This window comes from Danio rerio, chromosome 11, assembly GCF_052040795.2.
Source record: "Danio rerio strain M-AB ecotype USA chromosome 11, GRCz13ab, whole genome shotgun sequence".
In the NCBI taxonomy this organism is placed as follows: Eukaryota; Metazoa; Chordata; class Actinopteri; order Cypriniformes; family Danionidae; genus Danio; species Danio rerio.
The window spans coordinates 2,147,134-2,161,480 of NC_141031.1; the positions used below are offsets into that span (position 1 = coordinate 2,147,134).

The 14,347-nt window shown below is 38.0% G+C and overlaps 1 protein-coding gene across 2 annotated transcripts in view; it reads left to right on the forward strand.

Moving 5' to 3' along the window:
• rbms2a (RNA binding motif, single stranded interacting protein 2a) overlaps nt 1-14,347 on the forward strand; it is a 608,287-nt gene that overhangs the window by 239,779 nt on the left and 354,161 nt on the right. The window lies entirely within an intron of this gene.

Sequence of the window (14,347 nt, forward strand, 5' to 3'; positions counted from 1 at the left end):
TCTGACACTGTAAAAATGGATTAGTTAGTACAATTAGCATAATTATAAAAATAAAGTCAACTTCCAAATCACAATGGGTTTACTTACATTATCTTTGTGAAGTCAACTTGTTGCTTTCAAGGCAAATGGTTAACTCGCTTTCAGTAACTTATCCCTTTTTATAGTGTAGAGTGTGTGTGAGGTTTCAGCACAAAATACAACATTAATAATGTTTTCTAACTCTCTGAAGCTGATCCTTTGAGGCTTTAATCCAAACTGTGGCGTTTTGGTGACTGTCGCTTTAAATTCAAATGAGATTGTGGTCTTTTCAAAAGAGGGCGGAGCTATAGATGTCCATGTGTCAGCATAGTGGCAAATTCAAAAACGTCCGAAACCGCCTACTACTCAGTAGGTACTGCATTTGAATTTAAACGTACTACTCTGCCGTTAGAAAAGTACGTTCTATACAGTATGAATGTGAAAAGTATGAATGGAATTCGGACGTACTACATCCTCCATTTTGTCATGGTCACGTGACCTACCTGCGTCAGTTGCGTCGCTTTACTTCCATTCATGAATTCGCTCGCGGGGCATCATGTGATAGCGCAGCATGCATGGGATGCGCACTCCGGAATCTCGCCGGAAGTAGTAAGTCATCCGGGTACTTCTCGCATACTGATTTTCAAATTCTATGAATTCGGACATACTACTCGACTCGCATACTGATTTTGGCATACTACATAGTATGGAAGTATGCGGTTTCGGACGCAGCCTATCTTCTTAACGAAGGAGAGATGTTCACTAGTGGGCGGGGCTTTCCCCCTCTGAGAGAATGTCAATCAAAGTGTTTCAGCTGACTGTTTTTATCAAGTCTGATTATAACCAATAGAATCTGTTGCATTATGGGAAATGAAGTCCAAAATAAGCAAGCTCACAATGCTCTCGTTGACATCCAAGAGCAGACCTGTTCATTTTGATTTTGAATTTGAAATCTTGTTTACACTACATGAGCAGGTTTGTTGTCACGATACTGGAATTTGGTATCAATCAATACTAAAATTTTAAAAACGTCCATTACCCGTTAGCATTTGAGCGCTGTTGAGCGCGTTCTTAAACATTTTAGCGCTGATTTGCCATTGTGTTCACTTGCTCATCAGAATTGACTGTGATTGCCCATGAAGGTAACCAAGCTCACCGCTGTTTACTGAGTTATGAAGGTAGTGTCTGTGACATCACCCATAAGTTTCTAAAGAGCGCAAATGAAGCTACAAGTGGGCGGGGCCAACTTGGTCAGCCGGCTGGGGCTGACCATAAAAGGGCAAAGTGGCTGAGCGGAGCCACAGAAGTCTGGAACGAAATGCAGCCATACATACCTCTGGCTCTATAATTCATGCTCTCCAGAAATGTATATAGGGCTACGTTTTTGGAACGAGCCTATGTTGATTAATACCAATAACTAAAACTTAACTGAATTGTACAGCAAATTTCAAAACAGCATCAAAAATAAAAACTAATTCACTCTGCTTCCTCAGTCTTCCCAATATTTCCTTTCACATAACTTATGAGGGATTTCTTCTATCCATAATGTCATCACAGTCTCCCAAAATCCTTCCTTTCTGCAGTCTACAACACATCTGTGTTTTTAATACTCCTCCTATGACATCGACTGGTTTCACCTCAACATTTTGGCTCTTAATAATACACACAATACCAAACAAACAAAAACAGTATTCACTTTTGTAAAAGGTGTGATTTTATAATGCAATCTTCCTTGTAATGTTCTTGGTAGACTGATATCCTGTGGTCTGCATCTTCATCACACTGCAGCTCTGGCTTCAGCTCATGCTTTTACCCTGTTAAAACACTTCACGCTTCTTTTATTGGGCTGCTTCACACAGCGGCTGCATTAAATTACCATTCCATGGTAGCCAGCTAATATAACAGCCTTTACAGCTCTGTGTGGAGGTGGGGGGAGACTGTAACAACCAGTGAAACAAACCCGTCCAACAATACAAACGGCTGACTTTTCACATTTATTTACTTTAATTTATTTTAATTAATTAATTTATTTTTAATTGAATGCATTTTATTAATTTTGTTTTAAATGTATTTTATTTTAATTTCAATTTTATTCATTTTTTTATTAAAAAATATTAAATAAAAAAATATTTTCACATTTGTTTTATAAATTTATTCATTTTTATTAATGTATTGGTAAATTAATTTCAGATGGCATACTTTTTATTTTAGGACTAACTTGGTGGAAATAGCAGATCAGACGCAATGTACACAATGTTGTGTCACAGCCACAAATATACACGTGAAATGCCAACGCAATCTCACGGCAGTTCGTACCTTTTTGATTTATTGGCTAGTTCTCATGAATTCGTATGATCTAATTCATACAGTTTAGTACGATTTGCTCATCACTCAATGACTGTTGGGTTTAGGGGTGGGGTTAGGTGCCACGCCTCCTTTTTATAATCATACAAGTTTGTACGAATTAGCAACTAAACTGACAAAACGTAAAATAAGTTTCCTTATGAGATCAGGCTGGAAATGCTGCATCTACACCAGAGAATTATGCTGCCATCGAACCAAAAACAACACCTAAATGAAAAATTACTTTAATATTTTATAATAATTACAAGTGATTTTTTTATTATACAATAGTAAATTATAAATACTGCATATGTTTTAGTATTTAAAATGTTGTTAATGAATGCTTATGTATTAACTATAGTGAATTGATAATCTAGTAAATACTGTATTATACTTTACAGTTGTGTATTGTAGTATAATACACGTTAGAAAACTACAGTATTGGGTCATGTATTTATTTTACTCTAGTTGTTGTCTTACTATAGCAACTAAATAACCAACACAACCAGCCTGATCTCACGAGCAAACGTAAGTATTTTACGTTTCATCAGTTTAGTGGCTAATTCGTATAAAAAATTCGTACAAGTTCAGTCGTACAAAAATGTACGATTTTTAAAAGGAGGTGTGGCACCCAACCACATCCCTAACCCCAACCGTCATTGATGATGAGCAAATCGTAATAAATTGTACGAATTAGATTGTACGAATTCATACGAATTAGCCACTAAATTTAAAAAGCTACGAATTGCCGTGAGATTGAGTTGACACAACCAATTAATTGTTAAAGTCTAGATAGAATACGCAGTAAAGTACATTGACTATGCGGCCAGCCTTAAGTGCTATTGCACATCAATATAGCAGCATTTTTTTATGACACTATATAACAATAATTCATATTTTTACAGTACTGTGATGGTTGGGATTAGGGGTTGGGGGTAGGTGTTAAAAAATACAATTTACTGGGTAATTTAATAGATAGCATAAATAATACACGATACAACTGCTGTTTTTACATTTAAGTTTAGGGTTGGGGTAGACATTGATAAAATACAATAAATATAAAAATTTTTTTTTACAAATAATATAAATATTTCTCATTAACTTCTGGCCGCAATCGTGTCTGATCTAGCAACAACCGTCAATTAATTCAAGTACTTAACTCTAGTGTGGTTTAAAAACACTACAGTGTTGATGATATATATATATATATATATATATATATATATATATATATATATATATATATATATATATATATATATATATATAGCAATGATATAAAAAGTTGAACTTGGATCTTGTGTTTTTTTATAGTCAAACTTTAAAAAGTGCATTGTCTTGTAGAGTTTGTGTTTTAATAGTGGTATGTAATGTCTGTAAATATCTAAATATCTCATATCACAAACCTGCATATCTTACCAAAAGTATTTGTATTAAGTATTTGTCAAAATTTGGAACAACGTCTGGCCTTTTTCCAAGGTATAGTGTAATTAAAGGCTTTGGAAATGATGAAAATTGAAAGATAGAGAGACTGAGATGGGTGGGACTGAGGGTGTGGGTGAAAAAAAACAGAGATGAAAGTACTTAGTATGCAAAGCCATACTGCTCCATTTGCCTAGTGCAGCAGTCCCTGTCGTATAACTGTCGCTCGGCTGCAGGCCACATAAAGAATGCTCTGGATTTCATGTAATTCCACAAAATTAATGACAGCTTTGTGCTTGCTGGGCCAAAAGGGAATGATTTGTGTTTGACTGTCCATATGACCAACGTCGCTGCGCTTTTCATTGGGATTCTTGGTATTTCCTGCTTAAGAATTTCATCCTCAGTTTATCGTTGTTGTTTTTTCCCTCTTCTATGCCAATCCTTTTTTATTTGTCTTAGAGAAAGTCAATTACAAAGTCATTTTTTTGTATAAAATTCATCAAAATGATTTAGTGTGCATGCCAAATATGCCCGAGATGTTATTATAGGATGTGGAACGATATAATAACCAAAGTCCAAAAACCAACAAGTCAGCCGAAGATGACTGTAGTCTTATAGAAAGTGAAGTCTTATGAATCAGGATCACTACAAATCACGCTGTGGGACATTGATGTAGTCCATTACATATGTTTTGGCACCATAATGCATTGATCAGTAAGTCATGCTGAATTGGTATTCACTTGATAAAGATCATAGCAGTCAACACACTGAGAACTCATCCTTTAAAGTCGCCGTGAAACTGAAGACTGTCCTTTTTTCCCTTATCATGACGTACTTTAAATTAAAAACAGTCCTGAAATGAGGGGAAAAAAGTAGGTGCATGATTCCATCCATTGGGAACTAACTGGATCATTGGAAAATGGGTGTGTCCAACAAAATGAAGGAAGATTGATGAAGAGATAAAAGCAGAAAGAGACACGCCCTGATAGCCCCGTCCTAAAGGAGTGATAGCCCCACCCTAAAGGACTGATAGCCCCACCCTAAAGGACTGATGGTTTCGCCCTAAAGGACTGATAGCTACACCCTAAAAGACTGATAGTCCTACCCTAAAGGACTGATGGTTCCGCCCTAACGGACTGATAGTCCCACCCTAAAGGACTGATAGTCCCGCCCTAAAGGACTGATAGCTCCACCCTTAAGGATTGATAGCTCCACCCTAAAGGACTGATAGTCCCACCCTAAAGGACTGATAGTCCCACCCTAAAGGACTGATAGCTCCACCCTAAAGAACTGATAGTCCCACCCTAAAGGATTGATAGCTCCACCCTAAAGGACTGATAGCTCCACCCTAAAGGATTGATAGCTCCACCCTAAATGACTGATAGTCCCACACTAAAGGACTGATAGTCCCACCCTAAAGGACTGATAGCTCCACCCTAAAGGACTGATAGCTCCACCCTAAAGAATTGATAGCTCCACCCTAAAGGACTGATAGCTCCACCCTAAAGGATTGATAGCTCCACCCTAAATGACTGATAGTCCCACACTAAAGGACTGATAGTCCCACCCTAAATGACTGATAGCTCCACCCTAAAGGACTGATAGCTCCACCCTAAAGGATTGATAGCTCCACCCTAAAGGACTGATAGCTCCACCCTAAATGACTGCCAAGTAGCTAAAGAACTGATAGCCCTGCTCTAAAGGACTGATAGCTCCACCTTAAAAGATTATTAGCCCCACCCTAAATTACTGATAGCTCCCCCAAAACAACTAATAGCTCCACCCTAAAAAACTGCTAGCTCCACCCAAAAGGACTGATAGCTCCACCCTAAATGACTGATAGCTCCACCCTAAATGACTGATGGTCCCACCCAAAACGACTGATAGCTCCGCCCTGAACGACTGATTAACTGTTTATTAGCACTTTTGAATTGTGATTGGTCTGACACTCTTTCAATCTTTTCACCTGTCTTCCAACCTTATGCTATGGTACATCATTAATCAATTTTCTGAAATACAGCCACTTTTATTAAAATAGTGCATCTGCCACGAGTAAGACAGGAGATATATATATATACACACACACACACACACACATCGAGCATTCTTCAAAATACCTTATTTTGTGTTCATCAGAAGAAAATAAACTTGTAAAGGTTTTCGGGGGAGTCAATGACGAGGTTATTTTCATTTTTTAACATTCCTTTTTGCAAACCAGTCCAGTCCTATACGTGTTTGTTTATGCACAGAACTCATTCATTTATATTCAAACAGCATACGATATACGTACAACTGGAGAAAATGTGTAAACGTGGACTCCCTCTCTCACACACCCTTCTTTGCTTTACCCTTGTGTTTAACCCTTCTAGGGAATTAAGCAGTTTTTGGTGAGCGTGAGCCGTAAAGTGTCCCTGCAGCAGATCGGCTGTAAATCTTGCCATAAAAACGCCACGCAGTCAGTGGTGCCATCAGCCATCAATCGCCTTGTGCCGCTCTGATTAAGGAGAAATAGACGATAAAAAAAGCTGCATTTTAGGTAAATTACACCCATCCCTCCATTTGCAGAGTACTGCAGTAGGATGGCACTAGAATATTAATGATGAATAGGTGCAAAGAGAGAGAGAGAGAGAGAGAAAAAATTAAGAAAATTAATCAGGATGAATTGTTTAAAGGGATAGTTCACACCAAAAATGAAAATGTCCTGTTTACTCAGTCACAGGTCATCTAAAATGAGTTTTATTCCTCGGTAGATCATTAAAGACGATTTTGAGCTGATTCATATAATGGCAGTGAAAGGGGACAGGGTTTTTGGGTTAAAAAATACACACGTGCAAATGAGTCCAAATCAATAGCCATGGCTCCTGATGACACACTGAGGTCTTGTAAAACAAATCCATCGCTCTGTGTAAGAAATTGAACATTATTTACAATATTATCAGCTTTATTCCACAGCCTGATCAAACAAATATTAGTCTGACTCACGGTTTTGGACTACAGTTGGACTTTATTCACACGTGCGACTAATAATACTGTAAATAATGTTCAGTTTCTTAAGTGAAGTTTATTCATTAACTAATTTCGAGAGGAGCACGTAATTATGATTGAACACGGCTGGTTCTGCATTAGCATGCATGATCCACCAATCAGGCCATTCCTAACCACTATAAAGAGCCAGGGTTTTTTTCATCTTCGATTTGAAGAATCCTCCCTTCCACCCTTTCCTTTTCCCTCCATAGGGCAGCACGGTGGCCCAGTGACTGTCGCCTCACAGCAAGAACGTCACCAGTTCTAGTCCTTTAACAGGCCGGTGGTCGTTTCTGTGTGTAGTTTGCATGTTCTTCCCTTGCTTGCGTGGGTTTTCCCCGGGTCCTCCGGTTTCCTCCCACATTCCAAAAACATGCACAACAAGTGAATTGATAAATCTAAATTTGCAATACAGGTAATCTCATAATGCAGCATATCTTTTAATAGCATTCAATTTTTAGTCATCAGCTCTTATCAAGGGGGAGTTGTCGAGATCTATCTGAGCTCAAGGCTCCCCTCTCTTCCTCCAAACGGGAGGGAGCCCAGGGCTCAAGAACCTTCGAGCTCAGGGCTCTCTCCCGGGACAGCATGCCAAACTTGCTTATAATCAATCATCAGCTAAGTGTGAACTCTTGAAATGGACAGATGGTTTTGCTTCACAACACCTCAGTGTGTCATCTAAGCCTGGCTATTGATTTGGACTTGTTTGTATGATTATTTTCAATCTAAAATCCTGTCAATATTCACTGCCATCATTCACTCCACACAGAAACGCCAACTGACCCAGCCAGGATTCGAACCAGCGACCTTGTTTCTTTACAGTTTAACTCAGACATTTTCATATGGGTGTTTTTGTCAGGCATTGCTTTAAATAGTTTGAAACCTAAAACGTTTTATAATGGACAACAAGCCTCTTCAGTGAAACATATTTGAAAATGTTTTCATTTCACAGAAGGGCTAATAATTGTGTCTTCAGCAGTATATTTTAAGAATATTTAGATATATAAAATATGCAACATTCAAATATATTAAATATTTAAATATATGTTATGATGCTAATCTGCTCACAACACAGATTGCACATTATTCACTAAGCCAGATATGAAACCAAACGGTTTATGTCTCAGAGATCCAGATTTGGGGGTCTTTGCTGCCACCTACAGCCTTTAATAAGCCTCTAAGCTCAGTTTATACAACAGCTTGCTGTGTTCATTTAATTATTCAGCCCTTGCAAATGAATGTCAAATTCACAAGTTCAACCTCTTCAAGGCTTATAGCAAAGATGCCTAATTTTATACTTCACTTGTCATTTCCAAAGGTCATGGGAATATAGTGTGACTGATCAAAATCTCTGCAGATTGTTTAGTCATCATGCAGTAGTCATGCATTCAGCCCAGTACAGATGAGTGTATTGTGTAAGCCAGTCTGCGCATACAGAAGTGGCATGAGGCCAAATGTGCAGGACAGCAATAAAAAACAAAAACCTAAGGGCACACAGCTCAACAGCCATGCTATTAAATGGTTTTCCACGGGTAAAGCAGTTTCTCAGGCATTTTATATTAGCAGCTGAGCTGTACGCTGGAAAAACTGATGTTTCTCATCTGCTAAGAGAAAAAAACTACTGAGAAATCCTTCTGTGTGATTTAAATAGGTTGCTTTAATTCTGTTTCCACTTTAATATCTGCTCCGGTTTCTCCCACAGTCCAAACGCATTAACTAAAATGGCCGTAGTGTATGAGAGTGTGTGTGAATGAGTGTGTATGGGTGTTTTTCACTGGGTTGCAGCTAGAATGGTATTCGCTGCGTGAAAGATATGATGGACAAGTTGGCGGTTCATTCCGCTGTGGTGACCCCTCATAAATAAAGGTGCTAATCTGAGGGAAAATGAATAAATCAATTATTTTTAGTCATATTTCTCTGGATTTCTGAAATGTGTAAAAATGTGCATGCTTTGTTCTCCAAATTCTTTTAGATTGCAAAGCCAGACAGCATCTGCGTTTTTGTATTTCTGTTCAGAAATTTGTTAAAAAAAAAAAATTCTAATATATTTCAAAATAAATATAATAAATATTAAATATTAATGCAATATATATTTCAAATATACTAATTTCTAAACAAACAAACAAAAAAAAAATATATATATATATATGAATGAGAGTGTATGGTGTTTACCAGTACGGGAAATAGCATGCACTGCACTTTAATGTATTCATTGCACATACCGCTTTGTTTTATTTTATTTTTTTGGGAGTATGCTGTTGTATTTTGCACTGTCGTTGTATTTGCACTGTCATTTTATTTGCACTGTCTGTATTTTGCACTGTCGCTGCATTTGCACTGTCTGTATTTTGTACTGTCTGGAGCCAGCACCTAAGATTTTCACTCATCATAGCACACGTGCTGCTGATGATGCGACAATAAAAGTGATTTGATTTGATTTGATTTGGGTTGCGGCTGGAAGGGCATTCGCTGCCTAAAACATATGCTGGATAAGTTGGCGGTTCATTCCGCTGTGGCGACCCCGGATTAATAAAGGGACTAAGCCGAAAATTAAATAAATAAATTAATATTTTTTATTATTTAATAATACACTCTCACCTCTATCTCTAAAATGAGCTGTACCTTTGAGGATAACACCAGGAACTGAGGTAGAGAAAGGAAAAAAATATGTATATAAATAACAAACAAACCAACAAATAAATAAATAAATAAATAAATAAATAAATAAATAAATAAATAAATAAATAAATAAATAAATAAATAAATAAATAAATAATTTCCCAGAGATGGGTTGTGGCTGGAAGGGCATCCGCTGCGTAAAATTGTGCTGGATAAGTTGGTAGTTCATTCTGCTGTGGCGAACCCGGATTAATAAAGGGACTAAGACGACAAGAAAATGAATGAATGAATGAATGAATGAATGAATGAATGAATGAATGAATGAAAAAATAAATAAATTAATTAATTAATTAATATAAATACATTTTAGAGAGACAGAAAAAAGAACGAATAGAACAAATACAGAAATAAAGATGTGTGTAAAAACCTAATCATGATGTGGGGAAATGGTTGCCTTAAAGATATCTAGCTCGTTCCAACCCAGCATTTTTTTTAAGTGTAGGTTTGTCCCTCTTGTATTTTAAGAGTCTGCCGCAAATTCCAGCAGTTTTATGAATGGACCACCATGGAAAAAAGTGGGGGCTGGGCGAGGAAAACAAAGACCGTTTTATTGTTGTAGTTTACGTTTTTGCCGGCAAGATGGTGCTACAGCACACATGCACACATGGCGGGGTTGCTTTGTCTCAGTACAGACAGAGTGAATGATGATTGCAGACTTCTGACTCACAACAGCAGTAAATCTTGTCATAGACTCGGCGCATGGCATCAAAATCTGAACGGTTGCCAAGTTGTAAACAATGCGCTCTCTTTTTAGTTACCAAACTTAACTTCCAGGCGACAGACAGAAGCTTTTTTTTCTGTCTAGAGACATGGAGGGGCATTTCGTGTTTAAACCATGATAGTCATTTTTATTTATCACTGTTTTTATTGCTCGATGTTTCCAAGAACACTGAGAGGATTGTATTGTTAGACAACTTCATGAAACACTGCCTCTTTATGTGCAAGAAAACACACATAAATATACAAAGACAAAAGTGCTTCTTGTGTTTGAATACATACGGCTATATTTCGACTTCCCCTTCAATGTTTTACGCAAATGAAACATTCAAAGAAATCATGTTTTGAAGAGACGACATCCTTTTTCAATCTGGGCTATGAGCTGGATTTGTCTTCTCTCACATCACAAGGTCACAAAGGTCTTTTTTGAACTGCTGTGTAAAAAAGAGCACCTGCATGTGAACACACAGGGAGCTCCTCTCTGATGCCACTGGTGTGTTTATAGTGGCATGTTTTTCTGCACACAGCATAAATGATTCCAAATGCTTTTTCTCACACAACGGGGAGACAAAAATGTCTGCTTATGCCACAATTCATCTCAGAAAACATATTTCTAAAAGTGCTGCTGACTTGACATTTTCACCAGATGTCAGTATCAACCAAAATAATAGATACAGAACATAAAAAACAAACTAGTTTAGAAACTTATGTGTAATCAAATGAAATCAGTGAATAAGTACTGAACACACGAAGAAAGGAAGGTGTAAAAAGGCATGAAAAGCCCAGACAGCAAGTGAAATCTCTCAATAGTTATTCAGCATCTGCTCCTCATCAGTGGAAATTAATGCTTCAGTTCTACACCTACATTAGCGGATGATGAAGGTGAACATTTCAGCAAGACAATGACCCCAAATCCAGCCAAGGAAACTCTCAACATTGTCAATGCAACAAGGAAAACTGACCTGTTTAGGTCTTATTACTACACTGAAAAAATGGTTCGTTGGCTTGTAATCATAACCTTAAACGAGCCTGTAATGGTTATCCAGCAGTTCCTCGAAGTGGTTAAAGTGCTTTATAGCACAAATAGGCTATGTAGGTGCTACATGAATGGTTTCATATGATTCATATGATCCACACGTGCCAAGGAATGTTATGCTTAACATGGTATTAGACATATTGTTCACCCAAAAATGGCAATTCTGTTACGAATAACTATCCCTCCTCATGTCTTTCTAATCTGCTGAGACCTTCGTTCATCTTCAGAACTCAAATTAAGATATTTTAGATGAAATCCTAGAGCTGATCATTCTCCATAGAAAAGGAAACAAAAACCTTGTCAAAGCAGTTCATGTGACTTCAGTGGTTCAGCTGTAACAATCAGACCCCCTAGTTCATTCATTTATTTAAATTCGGCTTAGTTCCTTTATCAGTCTGGAGTCGCCACATTGGAATAAACCGCCAACTTATCCAGCATATGTTTTACGTACATTTATGTTTCACTGGGAAACATCCACACACTCACAATAGCCTACCCAATTCAGCTGTACCGCATGTCTTTGGACTGTGGGGAAACCAGAGCACCCGGAGGAAACCCACGCGAACACAGGGAGAACATGCAAACTCCTCACAATAACGCTAACTGACCCAGCCAAGGCTCGAACCAGCAACCTTCTTGCTGTGAGGTGAACATGCCACCCACTGCGCCACTGTGAAGCCCCAGACCCCCTAGTTGTTTTATAAATATAAAAATAAAGATTCTATATTTTGGTCTCTTGTCTAGACTCTTTTGATTTGGGAACAAGGATGGATGGATGGAAACAAAATAGATCTAAAATGGATGGATGGATGGATGGATGAATAGATGAATGGATGGTTGGATGGATGGATGGATGGATGGATGGATGGATGGATGGATGGATGGAAGGATGGATGGATGGATGAAAGGATGGATGGATGGATTAAAACTGACAGATGGAGGTTTGGAAACAGCGATGGATGCATGGATAGGAACAAAAATAGATAGATCTAAAATTGATGGACGGATAGATGGAAAACTGACAGATGGATGTTTGGAAACAAGGAAAGATGGATGGATAGACACAAAAATAGATAGATATAAAATGAATGGATGGATGGATGGATTGATGGATGGATTAAAACTGACAGATGGATGTTTAGAAACAAGGATGGATGGATAGGAACAAAAATGGATAGATCTAGAATGGACGGATGAATGAACAAATAGACATGTGCGCTGATGACATTAAGGTAGATGAATGGATGATGTACAGATACTGTGTTTGGATAAATTACATTAGGATGGATCATGAATGAACATTTGGAAGGATGAATGGTTTTATTTGGTGGAAGGATGTTTGGATGGATGGAAATTCTGACTGAGGGATGGATGGATGGAAAGTGGATGAATGAATGAATGAATGAATGAATGAATGAATGAATGAATGAATGAATGAATGAATGAATGAATGAATGAATGACACTAATATAGATGTTTGCATAGATATATTTGGACTAATGGACATTAGGATTGATAGACCGATGGACATTTAAATGGATGAAATGGATGGATGGATGGATGGATGGATGGATGGATGGATGGATGGATGGATGGATGGATGGATGGATGGATGGATGGGCAAATAAATGTTTGGATGGATGGATGGTTGGGTGGATGGATTATATTTGTGAATCAAATCACCTATCCTACCCCTTTAACAATAATACAGTATATATGATATTTAAAAAAAAAACAATTAGCTAGTGATCAGTGTTTTCTGAAGCCTTTGCATTTCAGTAGCAGATGCACCATACAGTATTAACCATACTGGTTGAAATATCCAGAGCTGCCAAAGCGATGCCGTGCAAAGGGAAGAGTAATAACTACTGCTAAACATCACATTTGCACTCAAACTAGAGATCCATTTTTGAGGAGACAGATGTTGAACACCAAACAAAACCTTCAAGTGTATCGTGTGTGCTTGTTTGGTAAGCAAATGTCTCCACAGAAATTCATTTTAATGTGGGGCATGGTTCACATCTGGGTATTTTCTTTTTTTTCCCATTTCATTTACAAGTTTCCAAATTCCACTGATGTGAGATTTTCACCTTACCACATTAGTATATACTCCCATATACCGTGCATGCACACACTTTCAAAATGACTCAGGTGGCAGTTGTGGGTAAAAAGTCAGACATGTTCAATTCTTCATGCAGGTTTAATGCTCAGCACTGGTGGGAATGGGGGAAGTGAATGAACAGCGCTCTCTTTCATAATCAATATCCCCAGCTGAGGTCATGCCCTTGAGCAAGGACAGATCTCATGACAGGTTAAGACTTCAGATTAAACTAAATTTCTTTCTTAAGACAGTTATTGTGGGAAAATATGCAGATAAAATAGTAATCTACTGAAGTGGTGATTTTGCACTGACTGTTTCATCATTGGAAATGGCGGAAATAATTAAAGTTAAACTGGCATTGGGTACTCGTTTGCATAACTCCACCTACTGTAGCATCACCAGTGCTATCACTTCTTCATTTTGAAAGGTAGAGGAATGAAAGAAGGAGAGAAGGCGAGGCAGTGGCGCAGTAGGTAGTGCTGTCGCCTCACAGCAAGAAGGTTGCTGGGTCGCTCAGTTGATGTTTCTGTGAGGAGTTTGCATGTTCTCCCTGCCTTCGCGTGGGTTTCCTCCGGGTGCTTTAGTTTCCCCCACAGTCCAAAGACATGCGGTACAGGTGAATTGGGTAGGCTAAATTGTCTGTAGTGTATAAATGTGTGTGTAGATATTTCCCAGAGATGGGTTGTGGCTGGAAGGGCATCCGCTGCTATAAGTTGGCGGTTCATTCTGCTGTGGCGACCCTGGATTAATAAAGGGACTAAGCCGACAAGAAAAGGAATGAATGAAGGAATGAAAGAGCAGCTGTGCTCCTCCTATTGGTCACAGGCTGGCATTACCCTTCAAATTGTGCAAATTGAAATTACATATTGAACAATTTCGCAAAAAACTCCCTATATTTCAAAAATGTTTTTATGCTCATATGAGGTCACTTCTCAATTTATTTATGATCATTCCTTATAGATATGGCATTCTGTTGATTTATTTGTGTATGTAAAGAAACTGGCTCC